This window comes from Protomyctophum parallelum (genome assembly GCF_964188405.1).
Source record: "Protomyctophum parallelum genome assembly, chromosome: 5".
Classification (NCBI taxonomy): Eukaryota; Metazoa; Chordata; class Actinopteri; order Myctophiformes; family Myctophidae; genus Protomyctophum; species Protomyctophum parallelum.
This window is the reverse complement of record NC_139702.1, coordinates 44,914,616-44,930,663: the sequence shown is the minus strand read 5'-3', so window position 1 is coordinate 44,930,663 and position 16,048 is coordinate 44,914,616. Positions and strand designations below refer to the sequence as shown.

The window sequence follows — 16,048 nt, the reverse complement described above, 5'->3', positions numbered from 1 at the left end:
GGATTTAGTTGCGTTGCTTAATCTGATAAGACTTACAGCCATGGAGGTATAATTAAATGTGTGCACTGAATAAAAGCAGTCAACAACAAACCCATTTCAAGTACAGTAGCCTATAGGGTATGACATGTAAAAAAAACAAGGCCTTCAATTTGACTTAAAAGGTGCGTGCTTATGCATGTGGATATATGTGTGAGAGCTAGGTAAGAGGTTGACGCACATACACATGCCCACACTTGCACCATGTCAGACATTCAGTCTGTAGTGCACAAGGCTTGATTTATAGTTTGTTCCACGCTGCATTATCAACATCGTGCACTGGAAACAGCAGATCTACAAAGCTCACGTGTTGTGAACTTGTCGATAATGTATTATTGTCAGTGGCCAGACACCGGCGCACACCTATAAGTTTAAATCAGACATTAAAGTGTCTGAGGGTTTGAAGTGACCCAGATTCACAGACTATAGAGCAAAGTGATGACCTTGTCACTTTCATGGGTTGGGTCACACACACCCGCCTTACGTGTGTTTAACTTGATCGTGCAGAGATTATATAGCAGTGCACTAGATGGCAGACGTAAGCTAAGATCAATATTTACAGCTGGTGCCGTACTGCATATCCCATCATCATTCAAAGAATGCTCATTGGGTGGTAACCCTGTTGGGTGGCTAATTTTATGTCAGAGGTCATTCAGACCTCCATGACCTGCCATTTTTACCAGAATCTCCAGCCAGCGTTGATTTTGGCAGCAAATTTTGATTTTAGTCATCTGAAATGTTTTAGTGTTAGTCTAGTTTTAGTTGACTATAAATATCATAACATTTTGGTCAACTAAATCTACAGTTGATTTAATCAACTAAAATGTATTTTTGGCGGGCCTTGATGCCGTCGTAATGGCTGGTTTTACACTTGCTGGAAATAGTAGATCTGCTATTTTCAGCATGCAACCAAGTGTAAAATGACTTATACTGGATCTCTAGTCCAAGAGTCAAGTGGTTTTCAACCAGTGGTCCGGGGACTACCAGTGGTCCCTGAGGGGGTTCCAGGTGGTCCCTAAACTGATGGAGAGTTGGTAACCAAATGGACCCTTATAGATCCTTAACTCTTGAGAGCGTAAAATTAACCGTTTCATTTTACGCTCTCAAGAGTTACATTATTGTTAAACACTGTCACCTGCGCATTCTTAATTTACTAGAAGTCTACACAATTAGAGAATGTAGAAGAATTGTTATTTTGTTATCTCTCTTTTGTTATCTCTCCTAATGCATGGATAAAATCTTATCCGACGACAAAATATTCTTTAGTTTTGGGTCTTAGAGGATACATGTCATCAAATAGTGATCCGTGGCTTAAATGCCAAATAAATAGTGGGCCTTCATATGAAAAGGGTTGAAAATTTGTTGACGAACTTGTCAATATATTTAGTCATAGCTTAGTTTTCATTTAGTTTCCATTTAGTTTAATGAAATCAACACTGTCTCGAGCATCAAGAATCAAGAGGGTTTATTTGTCACAATTCATACAGGTACAAAAGCAGGACAAATGCTAGTGTGGCATGAAGGTCAAGACAAGACACAACAACAATAATACTGGATGTGATACAAAAAAATAAAGTATACAAATTTAAAAAAGGAAAATAAGATTAGTATAAAAATATAATTAGTGCAGGGTTCTCGTTCTATACAATATGGTGGTCATATAGTAAATTCCAGCTCTTATAGCAACATGTATTTCAAATTAAGGTGCACATGGGGGAGTTCGAGGCTGCTGTTTTACTTTTGCATTTTCATTTATATTAAACAAGCATTTCCAAAGTAACAATTGACTCCACAAATTAGGGGAAAAAAATACATTCTTTAATATCAGCTGGTTACATAACAAGTTGAGTAGTTTGATGACGGAAAACATGAAAACAGAATCGTTTGATATTGGCTTATTTCTTGCTTACTTTAAATCACTCTGGATTAACAACTGCTAAATGCCTAAATTGTAAATTGTAAGACTATTAATTTTCAATCACAAGTCAGCTCAGAAGGCTGGGGCCCTCAGAAGAACTCTCAAAGAGCTATAGTGATAGATAGATAGATAGATAGATAGATAGATAGATAGATAGATAGATAGATAGATAGATAGATAGATAGATAGATAGATAGATAGATAGATAGATAGATAGATAGATAGATAGATAGATAGATAGATAGATAGATAGATAGATGGATGGATGTCTGGGAGCTGAGTCAGGGTGACTGTGCAATACACAGCAAAGCGTTGCTGGTGAACCAACCATAAAGCCATGGGTATTATGGGATCAGCGCTGATCCTATTCCTAATCTGAGTTCATCCGGTGATAGTGGTGTGTGCGAGCCCCACTGGGTGGATATTATCCTGGGCTGTCGTCAGCAACATAGGTGTAACACCACCGCCGCCCTCACTAAAACTAACATAGAGATAAACCCTATAATCATGAACGTCCTGACTCAATGTTTATTATACTGATCCTTTGCACTATCATGTTGTGTGCATTCCTTGGATTTTTCTCATCAGATAATAAATAATACATCACCATCGTAACGATCAACCGAGAAAGAAAATTATGGGGGGGGACGGGGACGAGATCAACATGAAATAAATCACCATGCACAAACATTTTTGACTGACATGTTTGACTTTTTTGACTGGATCCCTGGCTATAGCGCTATGAGAGCACGGCATACAGTGTTACACAAAGAACATGCAGAAACAGCGAAACATAGACACCTAGATAAAACCCACCACTCAGTGCAGTCAAACATAGACACCTAGATAAAACCCACCACTCAGTGCAGTCAAACACCATTTACAGTAGGCCTACATTGCAGGGACGTGCACACATAGACATCAAATGCCTCTCCTTTCCATGCCATGCTGGAAGGCAGCATTCAGGAGAATAGATTTTTTTCTGACGTCTCCTAAACTTGAACACAGTATTTTGGCGTTAAACAAAGTTGTTAAGAAATCCATGTCGTTACACACCGCATCTCCACTAACTAAAGAGTGCTGGGTTGCGCCCCGAAGATAGCTGATCTACAAGCTCTCAACTTGTAGATCGGCTATTTTCGCTACTTTTGTCCAAAAGTGCTCTCTTATGGGATTTCAGGCCCGCCTCTCTATAGCGCTCTCTGCACGTCCCTGGTACATTGTGCACATATATAGTTTCATTGAATACCCAAGTGTTGTAGCTGAGATGTATCAGTTGTCTCCTCTGGACACGGTTGACGGTCAGTTATCTCCTCTGGGCTCAGTGACGGGGGCTGCTGTGGTCGGTGGTGGTGGTGGTGGTGGTGGCTGCGGGGCTGGAGGAGGCTGCGGTACTGGGGGTGGAGGAACGGGTACGGGTGGTGGTGGTGGTACTGGTGGTGGTGGTACTGGTGGTGGTGGTGGTGGTGGTGGTGGTACTGGTGGTGGTACTGGCGGTGGTACTGGTGGTCGCGGTGGCCAAAAACCAGGAGGCCAGTAGGGGAAAGGAAATGTTGGGACGCGGAAGACGTACAATCTCTTTGACGAACAAGAGAGAAAAAAGTTAAACGTATATATTTGCTATTTCTGATTGTACAGTTTCTTTGACAAATACATACCGGTATGTTTTTTTATTTTGTGTTATTGTTATTATTGTAAAAATAATAAAATACCTCATCGCTGTCAGAACTACTACTGCTACGCACATGTCGACCGGAATTCTGCAATAAAAACAAATCTGAAATCACACTTTTTCTGCTACTCCGACGTGTGACATGTTTAGACGAGACCTCTGGGAGAGAGCTAAGACAGGGATTTGCTATACTTACTGTCACATGGCAATTAATAAGGACAATCATCAGCAGAATTAACTTCATCGTGTTCTTGAGACTGCAAAAAAAACAAATTGAAATTCTTTGAGATTAAAATTACCGGTGCAATCTTCCAATGAAAACTCTAAACGTATCATAGAATAATAGAACACAGTAGTAGTTTACAAGAAATCTCTAAGATGAATAAAATAATAAAATGTCCTGTACGTTACCTTGCGGCTGATCCTTAATGAGAACTCCATTTGCTTTTGAACAGCTACCGTACATACAGTATGTGTTCATTGTAGCTTTCGTATCTAACCTTCAAAGTGCTGTTACTTCATCTCGGATGTGGGTAGACTAGACTCATGACAACCTCTGTGTACATAATCCAGATAGGTGGGAACGCTGTCCTGATCAATGGTGGCGTTTTGAAACATATCCTGTTCATAATCCCGGTAGATTTGCAACCGATTCTGACACATGTACGAATGTTGTGTCTTGTGTGAATGTTGACAAATGACTAACAACATGCACAGACTATTTGTTACAGGAGGCTTACACGCACGCACGCACACAGGATCATTTGGAGAGGAAATTCTACCAGTGGGAGCTGAATAAACAGTATATAGTTTCAGTATCACTGAATCATAATTTCATAATCTATAATACTATTGAACCATACTGTAGCAACAACACAATACAATCCTTAGTGTTCATTTAATTAATTCGTTAAAAAGGGGGGGGGGGGGATGAATGAATATGAATACCAAAACTGTAGTGTGAAAATTAACAGTGCTTAAGAGCACATTCACTATAGTATTGCTCGATATGAAGAGACATCAAAATGCATGTTGACATGTTCTTTATTACATTCACAGATGTTAAACAAGTATCACTTCATTGTGCTCCTATCTATCGCCCACCAGGAGGAGGAGGAGGTGGTGGAGGAGGTGGGGGTGGGGGTGGTGGAGGAGGTGGAGGAGGAGGGGGAGGAGGTGGAGGAGGAGGGGGAGGAGGAGGTGGAGGTGGAGGAGGAGGAGGAGGAGGTGGAGGTGGAGGTGGAGGAGGAGGAGGAGGAGGTGGAGGTGGAGGAGGAGGAGGAGGAGGAGGAGGAGGAGGAGGAGGTGGAGGTGGAGGAGGAGGAGGAGGAGGAGGAGGAGGAGGAGGAGGAGGAGGAGGAGGAGGAGGAGGAGGAGGAGGAGGAGGAGCCGGAGGAAAGAATCGCCGAAACATGAGCAGGCGTAGGAATGATTGCTGGAAAGAAAAGAGAAAACAAGATGGGATTATATGACCGTCAACTCCAGCAAAGATGAGGTTGATGACATTGTAATGTGATATAGAACCATCCGCAACCACAACTCACCTCTTCGCTTGACTTTGAACGCTTCACGATGACATGACCGGTGTCACCATCGGCCTTAAAATATATACAGTATATATATATATTGTTAAAAAATAAAGAAAATATGAACAGGTTACAGTTCACGAATGCCCACCCTTCATTCCTGAAATCCCGAAATTCTCTTGCAAGATTTAAGAATGACCATAACCCATTTTGACCTGAGGACAATTCTACAAATCTCCTCTAAATCAGTTTTCTGAAAAAACTCCTGTTTCTATGTTAGTGGTTCTATACCTTTTGCATGTCAAGGACCCCCAGAATTATCTGAATTTGGCCGCGGAGCTCCATTTGAAAATATGTTGTTCCAGGGACCCCTCCAGAAGCAAAGATTTGAGTTAAAAACATTCGCTCTGAAAGAATATATATTCAGATTTGCGACACATTTTCAAGATTTTTCTAAAATAGCAGATCTACAAGCTCGTAGCGCGGCACTCAGTGCCACGCTATGAGCTTTTAGATATATCTAGCCTACATAATCATTGTTGTGATGTCTGGTACATTGGGAAAAGGCTTAGTTAGTTACCTCACAGCTGGAGAGAAGGATGAGGAAGCTGACAAGAGCGAGTATCTTCACTCCAAATAACTGCATCTAAACAAAGACAAAAACATCATCAAAGAAAACTCTCAAAAAGATAGTTTGGAATGAAACCGATATTATTTATAGCCTAAACCATAGCCTACCTTCTTGACTGTCGCAGTATAACTCTCCTTTCAAAGTCCTTGATTTCAGTCTGTTGTCATCGATTAATGCAAGTCCAATATTAAGACCAGCATAATATATATTGCCGTTCAGCCAATCACAATACATATTATAAATCAAGTTTATATACAGTATTTTGCAATTTGTTTGCTATTGTATGTTTGCTTTTTGTCTGAGTGCAACATGTAACTGCGTGGTTTTGCAAAACAAGATTCAGAGACACTTATTAATCCATGTGTAGCCACAGAGATGACCATTAAGAGGATTGGTGTACGGTTGCATGCCATGACCAGTTGTGTATCTTTAATGTGACCGATAACATTTTATAAATAGTTGTGGATATGTTGCTCAAAATGATACTGCAGAATTATGTGGGTCCAAAGTTCCAAACACTGCGTCATAATGCCCACAAGCATTATAAGCATGTACTGTACATTACAGTACCAGATATGTCTTAATGTTGACCATGAACAAGTCTGTGAAATAGCTGCGGCCATAATTATTGCTGCACAAATCTATAATGTTATATAATAATGTTTATTTTTGTTTATAGCACTTTCTAACTTTTAACTGCAGGAAATATACCAACTTTGCAAAGTCTGTGTCTCAAAAATTAACACAGACAATTATCATTTTGCGCTATTCTTTATTGTACTCAAATAAAGAAACTTATAATTAGATAGACTCATTTATCACTTATTCAAGAACATTTCCGCATCACGCCATTACGTTGTGTTTCCTCTACCGTCCTGGAGGAGGTAGGGGTGGTGGGGGGGCCCACGCCTGGAGATACGGTTGGTAGTAAAGCATGCGTAGGTATCTGTAGTAGCGCTAGAGGGGTGGAAAAAACGCCATACGTTTGTAATAGCAAACTACCACAAAACACACAAATAAGATGCAGCTTGAGCTTTCAAAGACGTTTAAGCAGACTGCACACAATCATGAAAATGCTGACCTTGTAACCGGAACGCTTCTCAATGACATGATGATCTTCCGCCTTTAAAAAGCAAGCAGAATCAATGAGTTACAATGTAATGCAATCATCCTATCAAGGGTCATCATATGTTGGCCTGTATATATATGTATACAATATTTAGAATAGAAAGTAGTAAAAAGTGCTTTGGACAAAACCTCTTAACTCCATTGAACCCTCAAAATGTCTGCTAAAGCAACTAACTCCACCACCTCTCCCCCTCTCATGAAAGTAATTGACAATATATAAAGTCACAACACTATAACTTTGATGAGGCTGTATTGCTTTGTTTTAAAAACATAAGGTTTTCTTAATTTAAGTTATGAGGTTTCCTCCCGACAGCAGAGATATAGAGCATGTCTGAAATAAATGTCTGAAATTGACATATGAATTTAATGCATGTACATGTAACATATACAGTAGGTGTAGTCCACAGAAGTGAACCTGTTTTCTCAACTCGCTGTTTCTCTGCAAGACATTACTCTTTAATCCATATCTCCAAAACTGGTGGGTCAAACTGAACAACCAATATGTCCAATGTCCATTTGAAGCTATGATTCCCTTCTTTCATATGACGTGAAAAAAAACGAAAATTAAAAAAACGTAGCCTCGGTCAGAAACGGTCACAAATGTGTCCTTGTTGTCATGTCCCGTAAGTCTCACCTCACAGCTGGACAGAAGTATGAGGAAGCCAACAAGAGCAAGAATCACTCCAAATAACTGCATCTAAAAAAGAGAACATTTAGCACAGGCACAATATATCTATTAACATTATTAGACAATTTAATGTGGAATATCTAATATATTATGCTCTCTCTCTCTCTCTCTCTCTCTCTCTCTCTCTCTCTCTCTCTCTCTCTCGCTCTCTCTCTCTCTCTCTCTCTCTCTCTCCTTGTACGACCATACTAATAATATACAATAAACTATCTGGAGTCTGATCCTGAAAATGGAACAACCCTGCAAATTATGATATAGAATAAAGTATATTGTCACTAATATATTACCTTCTTTATTATAGCAGTGTTCTGATCTGATTTAAAAATCCTTCTATTCAGATTTTTGGTATACTCAACAACGGAAGTCTAAGTTTGTCCACAATTATCCTGGACAGCATTTATATAGTGTCTTTCAGCCAATCACATTTATTATTTTATGTGTTATTGTGTTATTTTTGGCCTTGCAAAACAGACAGATAAGTGTTGAAGTAGCTTTTTAATCCATGTTCAGCCACAGGCAGGAGTTAGAAAGTATTAAGAGCATCGGTGTATGGTTGCATACTCATGTGTCTCGTGACTTATATAACATTTAAAAATACTGTATTTATTGCTATCAACCAAAATGTAGTTATGGGTGTCGGAGAGCTGGATCATAGATCCCAGCGGGCTCAAAAACCTACACATCACTGGAACCTTATAAATAACAGAAATAACTTATTTATATTTTTAATGCTATAAACTGCATTTTATTTCCATTTTCTACACTTGTATCAACGAGAAGATGTACAGCATATAATACACAAAAACAAGATCTACAAATGCAGACAGACAACAACATGTAGCCTATCTTAATGATGATATGTTAATTAATGGTGATATGGGTGTGCACTGCAACGCATTATATTACACATCGTATACCAATAATGGATGCCCAGCTTACTTCACCAGCATGCACTCAGGCAAAGGTATCTGAAATATAGCATCACACCACAGGTGACTGGACGCTGCTCAGGCATTTTAACGCTCTATTTAATTTAATTTTAATTACAGAAACCTGCATTTATTTACTCTTTTACTGCTGTACAAGTCTTGTACAGGCGATGGAATATTTAGTTGTAGTTGGGCGGTGCCATAGTTGGGCGGCGGTAGCTCAGGGATAGAGTGGCCGAATGGCAATCGCAAGGTTGCCAGTTTGAACCCACGCTCCTCCAGAGTTGTGTCGAAGAGTCCTTGAGCAAGACGCTGAACCCCAAATTGCTCCTGATTGGCACCTTGCATGGTTTCCGCCGCCATCGGTGTATGAATGGGTGAATGGGTGTGAATGGGTGAATGTAATGCACAATCTATGTAAAGCGCCTTGGATAAAAGGCGCTATATTAATGCACCATTTACCATTTATATTTGCAAATGTATTTTTATGTTGGCCAACTACTTAGACTACTGTAATTGAACGTTGTTCTCATTGCATTACAGAAAACATGTTTTAAGCGCAATGTATCATGCTTGCAGCATTCAATCACAATCAAATTGGAAACATTGTGTTCAGGGCTCAGCGGTGAGATTCCCAGAAGTAATTAAAGACCCAATCAATTTTCTCCATAGATAATTGTATTATCTGCTACTCAGTAGCAGATAATACATGCATGCCCCACTTGTCCAGTAGCAGCTACTGGACAAGTGGGGCATGCATTCCTCACTTCCCTCCTTGGGAACGAAGCCAGTGGGGAATACATGCCCCACCTGTTTATGCAACACCTGTTGCATTTTGTTTGTCAGAAGCCACACCCCCACATGGAGTGCATTAAAAAAATGGATTTAATCGAAAGACAGAGAAAGATACGAGAGAGAAATTGAGAGATCGACATTTTTTGTTGAATCAGTACATGTTGTGGACAGTTCAATTCCAGAGATAATTCTCTGAACGCCTGCAATATGGTTTCATATTATAGACATGCCAAAAACAACTTGTGGTTTAATTTTATTTTTTATAGCTGAGACTAAAACATGTAATATGACATTAACATAAAATTCACTCTTACTCAGTTACTGATGTATTAATACATTTTAAGGACTGACGACATAATTGTAATTTTTACACATTTTTAATTGCTTGACATCGATTTTTAGATTTCCATAAAAATGTCCAAATGTCCACTCTCACCTGACAAGCACAATGAGAGCAGCCATGCAGGGCATAGAAATAAAAATGAATAAAACACTGATTCAAATTCAACAAAGGTCACGGTTTCAAGCGTCTCCTCTCGGCTCGGTCACGGGGGCAGCTGTGGTGACGACAGGGGGAGGTACAGGTGGGTTTACTGGTGGTGCTCCTGTAGTGACGACAGGGGGAGGTACAGGTGGGTTTACTGGTGGTGCTCCTGTAGTGACGACAGGGGGAGGTACAGGTGGGTTTACTGGTGGTGGTGGTGGTGGTGGTGGTGGTGGTGCTCCTGTGGTGACGACAGGGGGAGGTACAGGTGGGTTTACTCGTGGTGGTGGTGGTGGTGGTGGTGGTGGTGGTGGTGGTGGTGGTGGTCGTGGCCAAAAACCAGGCCAGAAGGGGCGGACCTCCGGTTCGTCGTCTTTGCTTATTTCGTTAATTTGTCTGGAACTCGGCACCTACAGTACCACCCCCTATGGTATCTGGGATATAGGGAGTTAATTGCAAATGCGAATCCCTTGACTCCTTCAAAACCGCTCTCAAAGCGCACCTACAGGCTGCAATTCGAAATAAAATGTGAATCCCCCCCACCCCCTTTTCCCCTCACTGTATATGTTTTCTTTTCCCTTTTTACCTTCTTTATGATTTCCTGTTTTTTTGGCTATATAGAAGTGTATATTTGTAGGTCTCTAAATGTTATGATGAATTGAACAAGGTGGACCCTCTTGTAAACAAGTGTAATGCTTTATTGGGTCGTCTACTCACAATTAACAGATTTTTGTAATGAGTTGTGCTTGAACTGTAATTCTACGAACTGTTAATAAATACTTCAATCAATCAATCAATCAATCAATCAATCAAATTTCCAAAAACCTCACAACTGTATACACAAAGACAACAAAGTGTTTCTTAATGTTCTTTATTGTATTCGCTAATATTAAGTTAGTGTTTCACACTTATTTCCCAGGTGGAGGTGGTGGAGGTGATACCGGGGGTTGGTGGTAGTGATTGATGGTGGTGATAGTGATGGTGGATTGTGGTTGTGTTGGGTCTTAACCCAACAACCACCAATAGTAATAATAATACAGCCATTCCTACGGAAGAAAAACAAAAACTATGTATAAACAATAAATGTATATAACTTCTAACTTATGTACGTGACACAACTATCCTTTGCATGCATATATACTGCAGCCCATATAGACTCACCTCACTCGAACGCTTCTCAATGACATGATGATCGGGGTGTGGAGCAGCCTTCAAAACCAAAGCAAACACACAGTGTTACGTCATTGCGATGATCATCATGTTATGATCAATTCCAAAATGTCCTCGTTGTAACATATCTGGTACATTGCATTGGCAAAGTCTTACCAAACAGCTGGAGAGAAGTGCCAGGAAGACAGCAAGAGCAATAATAACCGCTCCAAATGATCCCATGATCCTGGTGGTATAAATAAGAATCAGAATCAGCCTAATTATCACATCACAATTTTACAGGTAAAAGAAAGTGGGTGAAATTCGTTTTTGTGCATATAGTTCCAATCGTGTAAAAATGAAGGGGACAGGGTAAGGAGATCAAGGTAGGAAAAGAAAGGAATACGTTTGAGCGCTTTTGCCACAAAAAGTACAGGTTTTCTTCTGTGTGGGTCATAGATATTTACAAGCTTTATTTGCTACAAATGGTACAACCAATTTACAGGCTTTTGCTACAAACTAACTATATATATATATATATATATATATATATATATATATATATATACAGTATATATAAAAACATATTTACACATGAGGTGCATAGCAGTGGCTATACTAGCTGTGCAATTAAGGAATCTCAATAAAACCTGAAAATACTAAATTATTATACCCTGACTGGTATTTAAGGATGATCATACGGTACCTTCCTGAACGGTGTCGTGCAACTCAGTTCCCAAGTCTTGAATGTGCTTATTAGTAGTCATCAATGCAAGTCTCAATACGGTAGCCCATATATATACAGTGTCTTTCAGCCAATCAAAGTTTGAATTAATGCGGTTTATATCTTTTGCAATGTAGTAGCTGGGTGTTATAGTGAGTTGTCTGGTTGAAACGGCAACCTTAATTGTAACACAAATAATGCTTGAGCAGCTTATTACAACCTCATGGAGTTACAGAGAGCAATTAAACAGTACAGTTGTTATGGCTGCAGAGACACATAACAATGCTGCCCCAGGCATTACAAAACATTGCATGCATGTATTGTTTGTGTCCATTTGCTTTTGTACATGTGTGAAGTGCATGTACACTTAAGTACTAGTATGTAGGAAGTATTTAAACAAATATTCATACCAGGAATTAAATGAAAATAACATAGGCCTAATAGCCCATAATTCTGTACACCCCCAGAGGTGCTGGACATTATGAAATAATGAATGTGAAAATATCCCATACATAAATGCACCCACAATGGGCATTTTATTTTTAATTAATTTCCACTGGATCATTCTCACATGTCCGCAGAAATGGGTGGACCAAAGCAGAAGTTCCCAAATCTTTGGACAAAACCTCTTAACTACATTGGGCCCTCAAAGTGTCTGCTAAAGCAACTATAACCTCTTTCATGTCAAGGACCGCCAAATTGACACTAAATTAGCCCCGCGGACCCACATTTGAAAATATATGCCAGGGACTCCCATAAGAGAAGATTTTGTTTACGACACTAGCAGTGATTCTCAACCATTTTAATTTCAAGGACGCCCGGTTAAGGATTAGGCTTTATACCCCGCCCCTCACATTAAAACTATTCACTCACATTTCTCAATATAATTAGACAGAAACACCAAAATGATGCCACGTGTTCTTTATTGCATTCAGAATATTAAACCACATAGGCACGATATGTTTTGTCACGGTGCAACTACTCAGATATATAGAGCGTACCAAAATGTCCTTGAGGGGGCGTCAACATATGTGTCACGTATAGCGGCCGCCATACTTGTTCAACAAAGTATAACGTTCAACAAAGTATCTAAGCACTGCCGTGTTTGTTCACGACAGTTTCCTTGTCCTTTATAGGTATTTGGGCCCGACGTTCTTTCTATCCATCCTGGTGTTGGTTCACTATGTTGTCGCCAAGAACGATCTCAATATTTACAAAAAACATACCACCGTAGATGCTGAGTGATGTGGGCTACAGTTTAAAGCCCACAAGAATGGCGCCGCTAGCTTTTCAGATGCCGCCCCCCCTCTTGGTGACGTACACATTTTTATACCCTATAGTAACCAATTTGCAAAACAGATAGTCAAGAGGCACAGCAGGTCAGATGTACAGTGATGTATTCTCCAAAAACACATGAAATGCAGGAGACAATGCAGGGACGCTAGGAGAACAACACAATAACAACATCTAAGATCTGGCAGCTAGGGAACACAATAAGGTACTGAGGGTTTAAATAGACACGGGGTTAAAGGAAAATTCCATGCTATAGAAGGCTTTCTTAAAGTTGTTACATCCCCACCAAAGAGGTGTTATTTTGTGAAAAAAACGCATTATTGGCTATTTCCCCTACCATAAGCCCTCAATGAATTTAATTTAATTGAATGGGGCATTGGGGTGCTAATTTGCTTATTTCCATCGCTCAAAAATCTTTTTTTTGTATATTTGTATATATATTATATCCTCTCTTCATAATGTAAATAGTAAGCAAGCAGCACACTTTACTACTTATTTAGATGGAAATAAGCGAATTAGCACAAAAACCCAACCCCCATTGAGGGCTTATGGTATAGGGGAAATAGCCAATAAGGCACTTTTGCCTTCTAGCATGGAATTCTCCTTTAACCAGACACAGGTGACACTCAAAGGCAATCAATTAACAGGCTTTAACAGAACACAGGTGGAGAAAACTATAGTAATCACAGGGAGGTTAGAAAAGAGAGGTAACAGTAACTAGGCAAAACACCTCATGTCTTCTTTACTAAGTACATTTTATTTATAGAGCACAGACGTGCTCTATACAGACAGACGTTTCACAGACGTCAGAGTCACAAATAAGTGCTTCACAACAATGAAAGCAAATATGTCAACTATAAAACAAAATATAAGGAGACATACTAGAAAACAGCTCTGCATGGTGAAAATATAGAAATCAATACAGGACTATATGCGCTATGTTCCAAAGGCCTGTCAGGAAAAGGTGGGTCTGTGTTGTTTTTGGCAGCAAATTAGATTTAATCATAGTCTCTTGAATAGGGTTAACTTAGTTGTAGTCACATTTTAGTCACCCGGAAAGGTTTTAGTGTTAGTCTAGTTTCAGTCGACTAAATGTCATACGATTTTAGTCGTCTAATTCTACAGTTGATTTAGTCGAACAAAATGTGTTTTGGCGGGCCTTGATAGATCCGCTATTTTCAGCATGCAACCAAGTGTAAAATGACTTCTACTGGATCTCTTGTCTACTATAGTCCCTTCCTAACATTTTAGTCTAGTTTTTATTTGTTGACGAAATCGTTAGTATATTTAGTCTTAGTTTTAGTCATCATAGCTTAGTTTTCATTTAGTTTCCATTTAGTGTTCGTCAGTGAAAAAAGGTAGTTGACGAACATTTTTCGTCTTAGCTTTAATGGGCGAAAACAACACTGGTGGGTCTTTGCAACCCCGACTTGTTGTGTGTGCTCCCCAGTCTCTATCTGCCTGGAGGAGGAGGTGGCACTGGTGGAGGAGGAGGCGGAGGAAAGAACATGAGCATGCGTAGGATGGATTGCTGAAAGAGATAAGATAGTGTTATGATGACAGGCCAAGATGTGCTTCATCATGACAATGTAATGTTAAACAATCTAATAAAATCTTCCGCAAATGCTGACCTCTTCGCTTGAACTTGAACGCTTCACAATGACGTGACCTGTAGCGTCACCGTCGGCCTTTTAAATGCAGCAGAAAGATTATTTTAAAAATATTAGCACAGCTATTTTACGGTTCCTGTAGCCTACAGTTGCTGTTCGTACTGTACACACGTACAGTGGTGATGTCTGGTATATTGGCGGTCTTACCTCATAGCTGGACAGAAGTATGAGGAAGCCAACAAGAGCAATAATCTTCACTCCAAATAACTGCATCTAAAAATACAATCAAATAATAGTAATGAACAAAGAAAATGCCATAATTCAAACAATTACAGAAACAAAACAGCATAGTATGAAGAATCCTATGCCCATACCTTCTTGACCGGCAGTGCTCTCCTTTCAAATAAGTCCTTGATGTCTGGTGTAGTAATAATCAATACAAGTCCAATATTCAGTCCAGTGACAGTCCAGTATTTATATAGCCTTTTGGCCAATCACAACTCATATTATTAATAGGGGGTTCTATTATTTTGCAACTTATTTGTATGTTACTGTGTATACAGCTTGTTGTTTGAGTGCAACATGTAGCTGCTGTGGCTTTAAGCAAAACAAGCTTATCAGACCAGCTCATTAATCCACGTTCAGCCACAGAGAGGAGTTAGAAAGCATTAAGAGCATATCGCTGTATTGTTGCATGCCACGACCATGCAGCCATACTGTATGTGTTAATGGGACTGGTAACATTTAAAAATAGTTTTTGATATGTTGCTTAACATTATACTGGATTGCGTGTGCAAATACCGGCATCATAATGTGCCTGCCATTTACAAAAAACAAACAGTACAGTACAGTAATATTACACTTCTATGATTGTAACTTACAACCACCAAGTCTAATTTAAATTTTGATCCCGTGATTTTGTAACCCATTTTTCACCCAGTGCCCAATGCGTAAGCTGTTAACCCTCTGCGCTCTTCCGTCCGCCAACCTGGGGAGAGCCCCGGCCCGAACTGACCTCATGAATGCTTCCTTCAATGCAATTCAGTTCCTACACAACCGCCAAGTCTACACTTAGAAATGGTTGTGGACATAATTAATTAATGTCTATAATGGTGTGTGGATAACAGTTTCTAAGGAGCTGAATAATATTGCCAAATGTACGTACTAAGCAAAACTAAGTTGTTTACAACAACCATCAGCATAATATCATGACAAGAAACACAGTATACCAACTTTGCAGCATCAGTGCCTCAAAAATCAACAGACGCCAAAATGCATTTCACGTGTTCTTTATTGTACTTAGATTTAGCCTATGACTCATTTAGACCTGACGACGCATCTGTGTCAACCATTATTTTCAACTTTAGCTGAATGAAAAATGTGAATGTGGGGGGGGGGGGGGGGGGGGGGTCCATGGAACGACATATTTTCAGATGGGCGTCTGTGGGTGTTTGACATGGAAAGG

The 16,048-nt window shown here is 39.7% G+C and overlaps 4 long non-coding RNA genes across 4 annotated transcripts; all 4 read right to left on the bottom strand.

The window, feature by feature from the left end:
• Nucleotides 1–3,672: 3,672 nt before the first annotated feature.
• LOC310859017 lies at nt 3,673–4,206 on the bottom strand. The gene is made up of 3 exons (XR_014569262.1): nt 4,038–4,206; nt 3,823–3,883; nt 3,673–3,714 (listed from the first exon to the last, which is right to left on the bottom strand). It is a non-coding gene; the product is annotated as an uncharacterized lncRNA (long non-coding RNA).
• A 718-nt stretch (nt 4,207–4,924) lies between these two features.
• On the bottom strand, nt 4,925–5,945 carry LOC310859019. Its single transcript, XR_014569264.1, has 4 exons — nt 5,891–5,945; nt 5,733–5,798; nt 5,171–5,224; nt 4,925–5,061 (listed from the first exon to the last, which is right to left on the bottom strand). It is a non-coding gene; the product is annotated as an uncharacterized lncRNA (long non-coding RNA).
• A 4,747-nt stretch (nt 5,946–10,692) lies between these two features.
• Nucleotides 10,693–11,719, bottom strand: LOC310859018. The gene is made up of 4 exons (XR_014569263.1): nt 11,663–11,719; nt 11,134–11,203; nt 10,969–11,016; nt 10,693–10,853 (listed from the first exon to the last, which is right to left on the bottom strand). It is a non-coding gene; the product is annotated as an uncharacterized lncRNA (long non-coding RNA).
• A 2,424-nt stretch (nt 11,720–14,143) lies between these two features.
• Nucleotides 14,144–14,858, bottom strand: LOC310859016. The gene is made up of 3 exons (XR_014569261.1): nt 14,791–14,858; nt 14,605–14,661; nt 14,144–14,504 (listed from the first exon to the last, which is right to left on the bottom strand). It is a non-coding gene; the product is annotated as an uncharacterized lncRNA (long non-coding RNA).
• Nucleotides 14,859–16,048: the final 1,190 nt, after the last annotated feature.